The following is a 14,004-nucleotide window of genomic DNA, read 5'->3' on the forward strand; positions in this document are numbered from 1 at the left end:
TGATAAAGAAGAATCTGTACTCAATTTTGTTTGCAGTAAAAAAATATTGATCAAGTAAATCATTGTTTTCAAGGCGTTTTGTAACTTGATAAATCCAGTGGCTTCTCTTGGTGTGCAGAATCCTCATATAACGATTGCAGTAATTTTCACCGGAACTATAAATATCTAGTTACGTTTGCATCCTGGCAGTTTCTAAGACTTTTACAAAGGATCCAGGGTCACAGTGCAAGTGTTGGGAATAGGTGAGTCCTTCAAGGTGAATCTTGAGTCCTTTATTACCAACAAATTCTAGTTAGGTGTTTTGTGTTTGTTAAAAGCTTCGTTATATTAAATGTGCATTGCAGCGTTCATAAGCAATACATCCCTCTTTATTACTCTGTACCAGGCTCTTCACATACATGATCTCTCACATTTTAAACACCCCTTTTAGGGACGCAACCTTTGAGTGAATTAGAAACAGAAAAAGGCGTCCTTCACCTTAATGGAGCACAAAGCCAAGCTACATTAGCAGAGACCCGACTGGACTTCAGTTTTACTAAGCCTCTCAGCTAGGGCCTCTTGTGCTGGTATCAACTCACGCCATAATGAAAAGGGAGGAGGAATTTGCCAGTGCAGCTATTATCTTCATTTCACAGTGCATAATCCAGGTGCAGAGAAGTCACGTGACAATTTCCATCAAACCAAGACCTATTGCCAATGATTTCTTAATCTTTTTAATTTTTTTATTATTATTTCTTTTTGTTTTGGATAGCACTTTTCAACACATTCAGAAGCAGAAACATGGAATTGTTTTTTAACTTTCTGGATGTTGTTTTTCTCATTTCTAGATTATGGATGGAATGGATTTCTCAGAGCTCATCCAGCTCCACTATCAGAATCCTTGAACAAGGCTTGGTTCCTCCAAGTCTTCTGGAGAAACTCCCTTGCCTAGGAATAAGTCTTCCAAAACAAAGGACAGAATGCAACAAGGTAACCTAGTTCCAGCCCTCAGTTAAGGTATACCTAAAGCTTCTCCTTTTTTCATTTTCCCTATACTTTTATTCCCTGGTGATCTCAGTTAACTTCTTACATCTTAATTACAGCTTCTGCTCTGCGGACTTAGATTTGAGTATTGTGTGTCTCATCCCTCCTTAGGAATTAAATTCTTAAATGCTGGTTCCTCTGGCTCCTTGTCTGCAGTGTTCCCTGTGGGAGTCACCACCATCTTTCTGAAAAACAAGGTTCTAAGTTTTATTTTCTGCATTCTCTTCGTAGTCAATCAATAGATGTTTGTTCTGCTACAATAATTCCAAGATTTAGTTTTTTCTTTTAATTCCTGCTGCCAAATACCAGGACTAGGCCTTGACCATAGGGCTGATGACATAATTTCTGGGGTCCAATACAAAATAAAAACGCAGGGCTCCTTGCGCAAAAAATTAACGAATTTCAAGAATGAGATAGCAGAGCATTAAACAAGTTGTGGGGAGCTTCTGAGCGTGGAGGCCTGTGTGAAGCCACCCCTGATTGACCATATTATGTAGTTTCTTCTAGGTTACCCAATTCCATCTTTTCTTTTCTTCCCAATAGTTAGCATAAAATGTTTGGAAGAGTCTTCTTTACAGGTCATTTTCATCTAATCAGCAAAAATTGTGGTTTGCCCTCATCACTGTGGCAGCTGTTGTTTGTTGTAAACCTAAAGCCATCTTCCAGGTCTGTTGTAGTTTGCTAATGCTGCCAGAATGCAAAACACCAGAGACGGATTGGCTTTTATAAAAGGGGGTTTATTTGGTTACAGTCTTAAGGCCATGAAGTGTCAAAGGTAAACACATCAGCAATCGGGTACCTTCACTGGAGGATGTCCAGTGGTGTCTGGAAAACCTCTGTTAGCTGGGAAGGCACGTGGCTGGCGTCTGCTCCAAAGTTCTGGTTTCATAATGGCTTTTTCCCAGGACGTTCCTCTCTAGGCTACAGTTCCTCAAAAATGTCACTCTTAGTTATTCTTGGGGTGTTTGTCCTCTATTAGCTTCTGTGGAGCTAGAGTCTGCTTTCAACAGCCATCTTCAAACTGTCTCTCACCTGCAGCTACTCTCTCAGCTTCTGTGCATTCTTCAAAGTCTCTCTCTTGGCTGTAGCTCCTCTTCAACTTGTTACTCTCAGCTGCACTGAATTCCCTCTGTTGGTCCGCTCATTTATATGGCTCCAGTGATTTAATTTAGACCCACCCTGAATGGGTGGGGCAATACCCCCTTGGAAATCATCCAGCCAGAGTCATCACCCACAGCTGGGTGGGGTGCATCTCCATGGAAACACTCAAAGAATTACAGTCTAATCAACACAGAAACGTCCACCCACACAAGATTACATCAAAGATAACGGCGTTTTGGGGGACATAATACATTCAAACTGGCATAGGGCATTTATTAGTTCACAGATGTCCATAAAAGTGTTCAAACTCAGGCATCAACAAGAGGATACCTTCACTGAAGAATGGCTGATGGCATCCAGAACACCTCTGTCAGCTGGGAAGGCATGTGGCCCATTGTCTGCTGGTCCTTTGCTCCCAGGTTGTGTTTCAAAATGGCTTTCTGCAAAATGTCTCTGGGCTTCTGTCTCTCTTAACTTCTCTGTATCAGCCTCTATGCACTTTTGCTTGTTCTCCCAGGGCGTTTCTCTCTAAGCATCTGCGGGTTATTTCTTAGCTTCTCTTGGGCAGACTCTGGACTTCATCCCTTAGCTTAACATCTCCAAACATCTCCAGGCATCAGTAAGCATCTGGGTCTGTGTCCGCTCTTAGCTTCTTTCTTAAGTACTCCAGTGAACTAATCAAGATCCACCCTGAATGGGTGGGTTCCACACCTCTATGGAAATAATTCAATCAGAGTTCTCACCAACAGTTGAGTGGGTCACATCTCCATGGAAACATTCAGTCAAACGTTTCTACCCAACAAGTTGAGTTAAAAGATCATGGCTTTTCTGAGGTACATAATATATCCCAACTAGCACAGCATGTGATGCAGTTTGAGCCAATTTTAAGATGAGGCCTAAGGCTGCAAGGGGGCTTCTGGAACAGTTTTTTCACTCTTAAAAAGAAAGACACTCAAGGCTGTATTCTCTTTTCACTCCTTCCTGCCCATGGATATTGTTGAGTGATGATGAGGAAGTGGAATTGCTACAGCCGTCTTGCATCCATGAGAGGACAAGCCTGTAGCTGACTCTCCAGCTTCTTGTAATATAAAATGATACATTTTCTGTACTGTTTACAATTCATTGTTTCATTCAGTTACTATGTGTTGAATGCCTATTAGCTTCCAAGCACTGTCATAGGGAACATAAGTACAGCAATGAACAAAGCAAACAAAAGCCCTTGCTCCAGAACCTACTACATTCAGGTGAAGTGAGAGACAATTAACAAGTAATATGACAGATGGGCATAAGTGTTATGCAGAAAAATAAAACTGGAAATGAGAGTCCGGAATATGTTTCTGTGGGTGTGGGTTTCCTGTTTTTTGTGGTGAGGGGCAAGCCATGCAGATGTCCATGGAAAGAGCATTCTAAGCTCAACAAGTACAAAAACCCTGAGGACAGAGCCTCCTGCCATGTTCAAGGAGCAGCAAGGTGGAGAGTTTGGCTTGAGTGGAGTGATAGAGTGAGGTGAAGTCAGAGAGGTGAGGGGAGAGGGGATATTGTGGTGTCAGGTCAGAGAGGCCTTGCATGCCAGTGGAATGGTTTGGGCTTTTACTTTGAGGGAGATGGGAAGCCACTAGAAGATTCTGGGCAGAAGAGTGATCTGGCTTGCTGCTTTGGCTACTGTGCTGAGGTTAGACGGTAGTTGGACAGTAACTGAAGCTGGGAAGCCAGTTAGAAAGTCACTATATTAAGATAAATAAGATGTGATCATGGCTTGGCCGGTGAGGGAGCAGTGAAGATGTGAGAAGTGGCCACATTTTAGATACAGCCTGATGGTTGAGCCGACAGGATTTGCCAATGGATTAAATGTGGGATATGCGGTAAAAAAGAGGAGTCAAGGATGGCTTTAAGGTTTTGACTTAAGTAATTGAAAGGATAGAGAGTTCTCACTAATTGAATTGGGGAAGATTGTGGAAGTAGCAGATCTGGGGGAAAAAAAATAGGAAATCGTGTTCCGATATATCAAGTATGGGAAGCTTATTCTGAGTCAGCAGTTCTGAGGTAGTATAAAGCCTAGAAATAAATTTGCAAGTTGTCAGCATAGAGATGGCTTTTAAAGCCATGAGACTAGATGAGATCATCTAAAGGTGTGTGGAAAGAGATGCAGAGCAAGGTGTACGTCTTAGAAGGTCAGAGAACTAAGACCCAGTTAAGGACACTGAGAAACAGCAGGCAATGCAGGAGAAGTGGAACTAAAACAGTGGTGCCCCAGTGTGCTGAAGAAAGAGAAAACCATCAGTTCTGCTGGGACCGAGGAAGATGAGGACTGGATATTGACCACTGGATTTAGCAACATGGACATTATTGATGAATTTCACAAGAGAAGTTTGAATGGAGTATTTGGGGACAAAACATGATTGTAGTTGAACGGGAAAAAAAAGAAGGGATTGGAAACAGTAGTTATAGTCAATATTATCAAAACAAAGCTATAAGAAAATATAAACTACACTCTATTTGTGCTGATACTTGTCTGTGTGATATAAGAGTGTTGGAATGGGATCTTCTGGGTGGCTGAGACCAGGCTTTATTTTCAATAAGAAGCTTCCCAGTACAATAATAAACAGTCAGTCAGCTAATTCTACTAGAAACCCCTAATCTCTTCGATGTACGTAGGGATCATGGAGCACGGATGGTATTAATGAGGTAAGAATGCAAAGTTTATTGGATTTAATGTCTCAAATTAACTCAGAATACTTGGAAACTGGTGTATTGTGCAATAACACAACATCAGCAAAATTGAGGGCCATTTCTATTTTTTTTAGTCCCTTCCAATGTCCCATTAAATGGCTTCAGCAGTCTGTGATGTAGTGTGATAAAAATAAATGCCACTTGTTAAAGCAATTCCAGCCATAATGATTCATCAATCTTTGCCTAGTACTAGCACTGAGACCCACACTTATTTCCCTTTAAACTCTCTTGTAGAGACTAACCTTCCTTTTTAATTTTTTTTTTTTTTGATATTTTCTTTTAATTTCTTCTTCATTCTCTCTATTTTGTCAGTTTCTAAACATGGACCACCTTTTTTTGTCTCTGGATATCATTTGATTACATCTGCACTGGCTCTCAAACTCATAATATGCTCTGATAAGTTCTTTGTACCAGGGCATATAGGAAAAGTCAGCATTCTCTTGAATCCTGAAAAGAGAGTTCTTCCTGGCAGATGATGGGTGCTCAGTGAAACAGTTGCTAAATGATTTTGATTTTAGAAGATTTTGTCCAGTGGCTGTGCATTTGCATGATCTTTCCTGAAGGTGGTTGGGGAACAGAGCTCAAGAGAGGTGGAGCTCTGCCACCATCTTGTATTTAACCCTGGCCTCATGGACTTGCCATCTTACTGGGGAGACAGGAAAATAAGTCATCATGTAGTTTGCCAGATGCATTGGGAAAGGAAATCAGCCTGAAGTGTCAAAGGCGGCTGCCTGGAGGTGAATGTAATCTGAATTTTGAGAGAACTTTCCAGGCCAATGTAAAAGCAAATGCACGGTGGCTTGAAGAGCCAACTGGGGAATGAAGAACTGTTCAGTATGACTGGAGCACAGGGTGTAGCTGAGGAGCTGGCTGGAGAGGGCAAAAAGGCCAGGCCAAGGAGGACCTCATGTGTTTGCAGTGGGCTGAATTGTGCCCCCCAAAAAGATAGGCCCAAGTCCTAGCCCCACCCCACCCTAGTACCTGTGTATGTGACCTGATTTGGAAATAAGGTCTTTGCAGATGTAATTAAGTTGAGTTGAGGTCATACTGGATTAGGGTGGGCCCTAAATCCAATGACTGGTGTCCTGATAAGAAGGCCATATGAAGACGCACAGGGAAGAAGGCCTGGCAGGTTGTCAGGGAAACAAGAATAATACAACTGAATGTGTAGTCTTCTTGCAAAATCATTTTAGCAGTGCTCCTTTTGATTTTCTGGTGGCTGACCTAGAATTTCTAACAGCAACATTAATGGAGAGGAACATGTTTTCTAGTTTAATTAAATATAACTTTTTTTGGTATAGTACCAGTAAAAATATTTTCTCTAGATACAGAGTATCATGTTTATAATCCCAAAGAAAAATATCTTTGCACCACTCAAGTTTGAAATTGGTGGTTTGATAACTAACATGTATTATTTATTCATTTCTGATGATGGTATTACTGACCTATTATGTAGTGACTACTTTTTCTAGTAGTTTTTGGAGTTTTCTTTGGTTAAAGTCAGCCACATTAAGATTCTCTTGAACCTTTTTTTCTAATCAGTGCTGCTTAGAAAGAAAACTGGTGGAGCATGTTTCGAATATACATTCTCTGAGAAAAGCTGACTTTCTGATAGCATAATTGTACTTCCAATATTAACCATAAATACATGAAGACACATGATATATTGCTTGAATTCCAAATATTTATTGAAATTTAAATCTACAGACATATGAGAAAATAGAAAAAGTAGGCATCCCATGCAAGAGACTGTAAGAAAACCTGAAGTGGGAAGGACCTAGAAAGGGGTTGTTCATAAATTAGAATCTGACCTTTCCAAACAATCCAATAATTTGACTATATGTATTTAATTAAATGTTTAAATTGTGGGTCTAACAGCATTGCCCTTAGGCTTAAAAGCTTGAACATTAAATTATAGCACGTTTTGTGGATATGCCATATCTATCTTGAGCTATACCTTTCTCCTCAGCCGGCTTAAAGAACCTATAATGTATCATTAATACTTGTAGAATAAAATCCACTCATCCTGGCATTTAGGACCCCCATCAGCTTTCCTCAGAATCATCTTCAGCTACACTCTTCCAATCTCTGGGTCGTCTTATTTCCTTCAGATGTTCTTTCACAGCTGTCCCACTTACTATATGATTTTGGGCCAACCCATTGCATGGTTATTTGTTTAAGCAGTCAAGGAAACTAAAACAACTTGCATCTTAACTTTGTGATGTCTCTTAACCATAGAGAAGTTTTAAAATTTTTTATGTCCAAATATGTTGATCCTTTCTTGATAGTTTCTAAATTTTTAGCTCTCTTAACATGTAAATCTATCTGAATAATGAGCACCTCATCTTTCAAACTTTCCTGACCACCTCAGGTTTATTACCTTATGCAGGTATTTATATGCATCTATGTATATCTTGTCCACAAACTATTTGAAGTAGCTCACAATGAAAATATGTATTGTAAAAGTGAATGTATTGAAGTAAGAATTAAATAAAATAATGTATATAAATCACTATAGTTACAAATCTTAGCATCTTAATAAATAAAAAAGTCTAAATAAAATCTTAAGAAATCAAAAAAAAGTGAATGTATCAATATAATGTTGGGTATACAAAATCCTTCAGGATTTTCAAATATGGAATATGGCAGATAATGATAGTACTCACTGAGAGCTGTAGGCCCCCTCTTCTTGGACACCATGCAAGACTCCAATTCCCAGTCCTCCTCAGCCATGTGACTGAGTTCTGGCCAATGCAATATGGGAGGAAGTCATGTCTGCTACTTCTGTGCCTGATCATAAAACCCCGGTGCAATTTTTCATGCTCCCCTTTCCTCTTCTGCAGTGACCTTAGAGACCGCACGTTAAAGATGGAAAGCACCTAAGTCCCTAAATGACTACCTTAAATGGAGCACCAGCCGTCTGTATTGGATTGTGATGTGAGCAATAGTTTTTTTTTTTTTTTATTGTGTGAGCGATTAATATATTCAAGTTGTTAGAGCAGTTAGCCTACTCTGTCCATCTGGCTTTGGCACTGGTCCTTTGATACATTTTGGTTGCCCAGCATTTTTGAACCCCTTCCAGAGTTTGGGGGATTTCCAACCTTTTGAATCCAAGTTTTTTCCAGGTGAAAGTCAGAAACACATTTTCCTGCCTGCCTTTTGACTAAGGCTCAGATGTTCTTTCATTCTTTTAACACCTGTTTATTAACCTCCCAACATGTATTAGGCACTGTTCTAGGTTCTGGAGATATAGCAGTGAACAAAACAGACAAAATCTCTGCACTTCTGGATCTTACATTCCAGAACAGGGGAGCAAGCAATAAACTAAATCAATAATATGATAATTAGGAAGTGACGGGTGCTTTGAAACAAAAATAAAGTAGGGAAAGCAGGATAGAGAGTGCTGGGGTACAGAGGGTGCATTGCAATTTTAAATAGTGTTGCCAGGGAAGATCCTTGATAAGGTAACATTTGAGAAAAGACTCAGAGGAGGTGGAGGAGGGAGCCACACTGATATCTGGGGAAGATGGTGCCAGAAGAAGGAATAGAAAGTGCAAAAGCTCTGAGGCAGGAACATGTCTGGAGTACTCAGGGAATAATGGGGAGGCCAGTTTGTTTAGAGTAAGCCAGGGGAAATAAAATAGAAGCCAAGGACAAAGAGGTAGTGAGGGTCAAATAACGTAGGGCCTTGTATGCCAGAGTGAGGAGTTGGGCTTTTATTAAGTTACTTGAGATCCACTGAGCAGAGAGATAATATTCTTTGACTTACGTTTTAAAGGAATCATTCTTGCTGCTGTGTAGAAGAATGGATTCTTTGTGGGTGGAGTGATGGGTAGAAGCAGGAAGACCTTTTTCTAGGTGAAGGACCATGGTGGCTAGGCCCCTCGTGTTAGCAGTGGAGAGGGCAAGACATGATCAGATCCTACATGTATTTTAAACGTAAAGCCTACAGGATTTGCTGATTTATTGATTGTGGGTTATGAGAGAAAGAGTCCTTGCCAAGGTGTTTGGCTGAGCAATTGAAAGATGGAAAGATGGGGTTGCCATGAAGTGAAATGGGAAAGACTGAGGGAGGAGCTGGTTTGGGAGAGGGAAAGACCAGGAATTCATGTTTGGTGATGCTAAGTTGGATACCCAAATGGACATGTCAAGTAAGCATCCCATACATGTGACTGGAATTGAAAGTATAAATCTGAGAATTATCATGCCCAAATGTGTGTCCTAGGCACTGCTTCTCAGATGCATGATGTGAGACTGGGAGTTAGTGAGTGAATAAATGGGGGAAGAAGCAGTACAGCACAGTGGAGGGGGCAACAGAGATGCCTAGTTTTCAGAAGTAGCGGTGGGAGAGGTCTAGCCATAGTGTCCAGTGACCAGCTGTACATGGAGACTGGGACCTGAGTTAGTGGTGTGGGAGTCTGATGGAGCCCTCCTACAAGGGACTTTTATGGTGTAAGTTCGGATATTAATGTTCATTGTGAGGTGCTGCCTCGACATCTGGGAGAAAATGGAGGGGCCTTGAATGTTCCCCTCCCACTCTGCTCCTGTGGATGAGGTCCCCTAGCCAAAACACCCTCCTTATCAAATGGACCAGGTGCAGTTCTTGCTTATCCCTGAATAGTGGATTTCAGTTTCCTGCCATCCAGCGGGATTCTTCAAAGACACCAAACACATATGCCCATAGGAACCGGGGGGCACCCCATCCTCCTGATAATACAAAAGCTGCCTTCCACAGCCCCTGGTTGTTCACTCTGTGGCCAAGTGCAACCCCTGTGCTGTGTTGCCCTGCGTGGCATGCAGTGTCCTCCTCTCCCAGGCTGGGTCTGTGACAGATAAACTGCTGTTGCTCTCTTCTGTCCAGCATTGGTGTTGTGTGTTCAGCCATCCGCATAACCCTAGGGCAGGAATCCCACCTCCACCAAGGTGAATGGGAGCGTTATTCCCAAATGGGTAGTCTCCAATGGGTAGCCTCAGGAAGAGTCTCTAGCATTTCTGAAGATTCTGTGAACTGCATTATATCTTTGAATAAGTTTCTTTTTCCACTAAACCAGTTAGATTGGCTTCTGCTGTCTGCAACTCGGGGACCTGACACAGACCCCTAAATTGGGAGAACCCTGGAGTCAGGCTACCACACTCCTGATGTGCATGATCTCTGCCACCTGGAGTTGTTAGGGAGAAGCTGGCTCTTCCCCTTTCAGGCACCACCCTGGTCCACTCTGCTGCAGAGCCTCCAGGTCCCAGGTCACTGTGCAGGCTGGCTGGATCCTTCCAAGGGCCGTGATACTTCCTAGATCAGCAGAGGGTGACCCCTGTACTGGGTTTTCCAGCTTTGGTCGTTAGTGTTTTTCTCTTTTTAAACTCGTACACAGACATCTTTTAAGGTGCCACATGCTCCAGGATTGGTAGATCTGGACAAGGTGGTTTTAAAACATGCTCACAAATTCTTTGACACCCCTCCTAGCCAGGCTCTCTCCTTGAACTTGGGCTTGTCTTCTGACGGAAGGGATGCTGTGTCACCTCCAAGACTAGGTTAGAAAGGCTGTGAAGAAATAAAAAGAAATGGCCGTGAAGGAGGCGGGGCAAGATGGCGGACTGGTGAGCTGTATGTTTTAGTTACTCCTCCAGGAAAGTAAGTAGAAAGCCAGGAACTGCGAGGACTGGACACCACAGAGCAATCTGACTTTGGGCATACTTCATACAACACTCATGAAAACGTGGAACTGCTGAGATCAGTGAAATCTGTAAGTTTTTGTGGCCAGGGGACCCGCACCCCTCCCTGCCAGGCTCAGTCCCGTGGGAGGAGGGGCTGTCAGCTCCGGGAAGGAGAAGGGAGAACTGGAGTGGCAGCCCTTATCGGAAACTTATTCTACTGATCCAAACTCCAACCATAGATAGACTGAGACCAGACACCAGAGAATCTGAGAGCAGCCAGCCCAGCAGAGAGGAGACAGGCATAGAAAAAAACAACACGAAAAACTCCAAAATAAAAGCGGAGGATTTTTGGAGTTCTGGTGAACATAGAAAGGGGAAGGGCAGAGCTCAGGCCCTGAGGCGCATATGCAAATCCCGAAGAAAAGCTGATCTCTCTGCCCTGTGGACCTTTCCTTAGTGGCCCTAATTGCTTTGTCTCTTAGCATTTCAATAACCCATTAGATCTCTGAGGAGAGCCCTTTTTTTTAATCCTTTTTTCTTTTTCTAAAACAATTACTCTAAGAAGCCCAATACAGAAAGCTTCAAAGACTTACAATTTGGGCAGGTCAAGACAAGAGCAGAACTAAGAGAGCTCTGAGACAAAAGGCAATAATCCAGTGGCTGAGAAAATTCACTAAACACCACAACTTCCCAAGAAAAGGGGAGTGTCCGCTCATAGCCATCATCCTGGTGGACAGGAAACACTCCTGCCCATCGCCAGCCCCATAGCCCAGAGCTGCCCCAGACAACCCAGTGTGACGGAAGCACTTCAAATAACAGGCACGCACCACAAAACTGGGCGTGGACATTAGCCTTCCCTGCAACCTCAGCTGATTGTCCCAGAGTTGGGAAGGTGGAGCAGTGTGAATTAACAAAGCCCCATTCAGCCATCATTTCAGCAGACTGGGAGCCTCCCTACACAGCCCAGCAGCCCAGAACTGCCCTGGGGGGACGGCACTCACCTGTGACATAGCACAGTCATCCCTCAACAGAGGACCCGGGGTGCACAGCCTGGAAGAGGGGCCCACTTGCAAGTCTCAGGAGCCATACGCCAATACCAAGGACTTGTGGGTCAGTGGCAGAGACAAACTGTGGCAGGACTGAACTGAAGGATTAGACTATTGCAGCAGCTTTAAAACTCTAGGATCACCAGGGAGATTTGATTGTTAGAGCCACCCCCCCTCCCTGACTGCCCAGAAACATGCCCCATATACACGGCAGGCAACACCAACTACACACGCAGCTTGGTACAACAATTGGACCCCACAGGACTCACTCCCCCACTCACCAAAAAGGCTAAGCAGGGGAGAACTGGCTTGTGGAGAACAGGTGGCTCGTGGACGCCACCTGCTGGTTAGTTAGAGAAAGTGTACTCCACGAAGCTGTAGATCTGATAAATTAGAGATAAGGACTTCAATTGGTCTACAAATCCTAAAAGAACCCTATCGAGTTCAGCAAATGCCACGAGGCCAAAAACAACAGAAAATTATAAAGCATATGAAAAAACCAGACAATATGGATAACCCAAGCCCAAGCACCCAAATCAAAAGACCAGAAGAGACACAGCACCTAGAGCAGCTACTCAAAGAACTAAAGATGAACAATGAGACCATAGTACGGGATACAAAGGAAATCAAGAAGACCCTAGAAGAGCATAAAGAAGACATTGCAAGACTAAATAAAAAAATGGACGAACTTATGGAAATTAAAGAAACTGTTGACCAAATTAAAAAGATTCTGGACACTCATAGTACAAGACTAGAGGAAGTTGAACAACGAATCAGTGACCTGGAAGATGACAGAATGGAAAATGAAAGCATAAAAGAAAGAATGGGGAAAAAAAATTGAAAAAATCGAAATGGACCTCAGGGATATGATAGATAATATGAAACGTCCAAATATAAGACTCATTGGTGTTCCAGAAGGGGAAGAAAAGGGTAAAGGTCTAGGAAGAGTATTCAAAGAAATTGTTGGGGAAAACCTCCCAAATCTTCTAAACAACATAAATACACAAATCATAAATGCTCAGCGAACTCCAAATAGAATAAATCCAAATAAACCCACTCCGAGACATATTCTGATCACACTGTCAAACACAGAAGAGAAGGAGCAAGTTCTGAAAGCAGCAAGAGAAAAGCAATTCACCACATACAAAGGAAACAGCATAAGACTAAGTAGTGACTACTCAGCAGCCACCATGGAGGCAAGAAGGCAGTGGCATGATATATTTAAAATTCTGAGTGAGAGGAATTTCCAGCCAAGAATACTTTATCCAGCAAAGCTCTCCTTCAAATTTGAGGGAGAGCTTAAATTTTTCACAGACAAACAAATGCTGAGAGAATTTGCTAACAAGAGACCTGCCCTACTGGAGATAATAAAGAGAGCCCTACAGACAGAGAAACAAAGAAAGGACAGAGAGACTTGCAGAAAGGTTCAGTACTAAAGAGATTCGGTATGGGTACAATAAAGGATATTAATAGAGAGGGCAAAAATATGACAAACATAAACCAAAGGATAAGATGGCTGATTCAAAGAAATGCCTTCACGGTTTTAACGTTGAATGTAAATGGATTAAACTCCCCAATTAAAAGATACAGATTCGCAGAATGGATCAAAAAAAAATGAACCATCAATATGTTGCATACAAGAGACTCATCTTAGACACAGGGACACAAAGAAACTGAAAGTGAAAGGATGGAAAAAAATATTTCATGCAAGCTACAGGCAAAAGAAAGCAGGTGTAGCAATATTAATCTCAGATAAAATAGACTTTAAATGCAGGGATGTTTTGAGAGACAAAGAAGGCCACTACATAGTAATAAAAGGGGCAATTCAACAAGAATAAATAACAATCGTAAATGTCTATGCACCCAATCAAGGTGCCACAAAATACATGAGAGAAACACTGGCAAAACTAAAGGAAGCAATTGATGTTTCCACAATAATTGTGGGAGTCTTCAACACATCACTCTCTCCTATAGATAGATCAACTAGACAGAAGACCAATAAGGAAACTGAAAACCTAAACAATCTGACAAATGAATTAGATTTAACAGACATATACAGGACATTACATCCCAAATCACCAGGATACACATACTTTTCTAGTGCTCATGGAACTTTCTCCAGAATAGATCATATGCTGGGACATAAAACAAGCCTCAATAAATTTAGAAAGATTGAAATTATTCAAAGCACGTTCTCTGACCACAATGGAATACAATTAGAAGTCAATAACCATCAGAGACTTAGAAAATTCACAAATACCTGGAGGTTAAACAACACACTCCTAAACAATCAGTGGGTTAACGAAGAAATAGCAAGAGAAATTGCTAAATATATAGAGACGAATGAAAATGAGAACACAACATAGCAAAACTTATGGGATGCAGCAAAAGCAGTGCTAAGGGGGAAATTTATAGCACTAAACGCATATATTAAAAAGGAAGAAAGAGCCAA

General features: G+C 41.9%; 1 long non-coding RNA gene across 5 annotated transcripts in view; it reads left to right on the forward strand.

Annotated features, from left to right (window-relative positions):
- Positions 1-14,004, forward strand: part of LOC119529764 — a 73,436-nt gene that overhangs the window by 794 nt on the left and 58,638 nt on the right. For 2 of the 5 annotated variants that reach the window (XR_005215942.1, XR_005215946.1), the window contains exon 2: positions 828-969. This is a non-coding gene — a long non-coding RNA (uncharacterized LOC119529764). Of the gene's footprint in view, positions 1-25; positions 243-827; positions 997-14,004 lie in introns of those variants that run through there. The other 3 variants (XR_005215944.1, XR_005215945.1, XR_005215943.1) reach the window with 3 other exon arrangements.

This window comes from Choloepus didactylus, chromosome 3 (assembly GCF_015220235.1).
Source record: "Choloepus didactylus isolate mChoDid1 chromosome 3, mChoDid1.pri, whole genome shotgun sequence".
Lineage (NCBI taxonomy): Eukaryota > Metazoa > Chordata > Mammalia > Pilosa > Megalonychidae > Choloepus > Choloepus didactylus.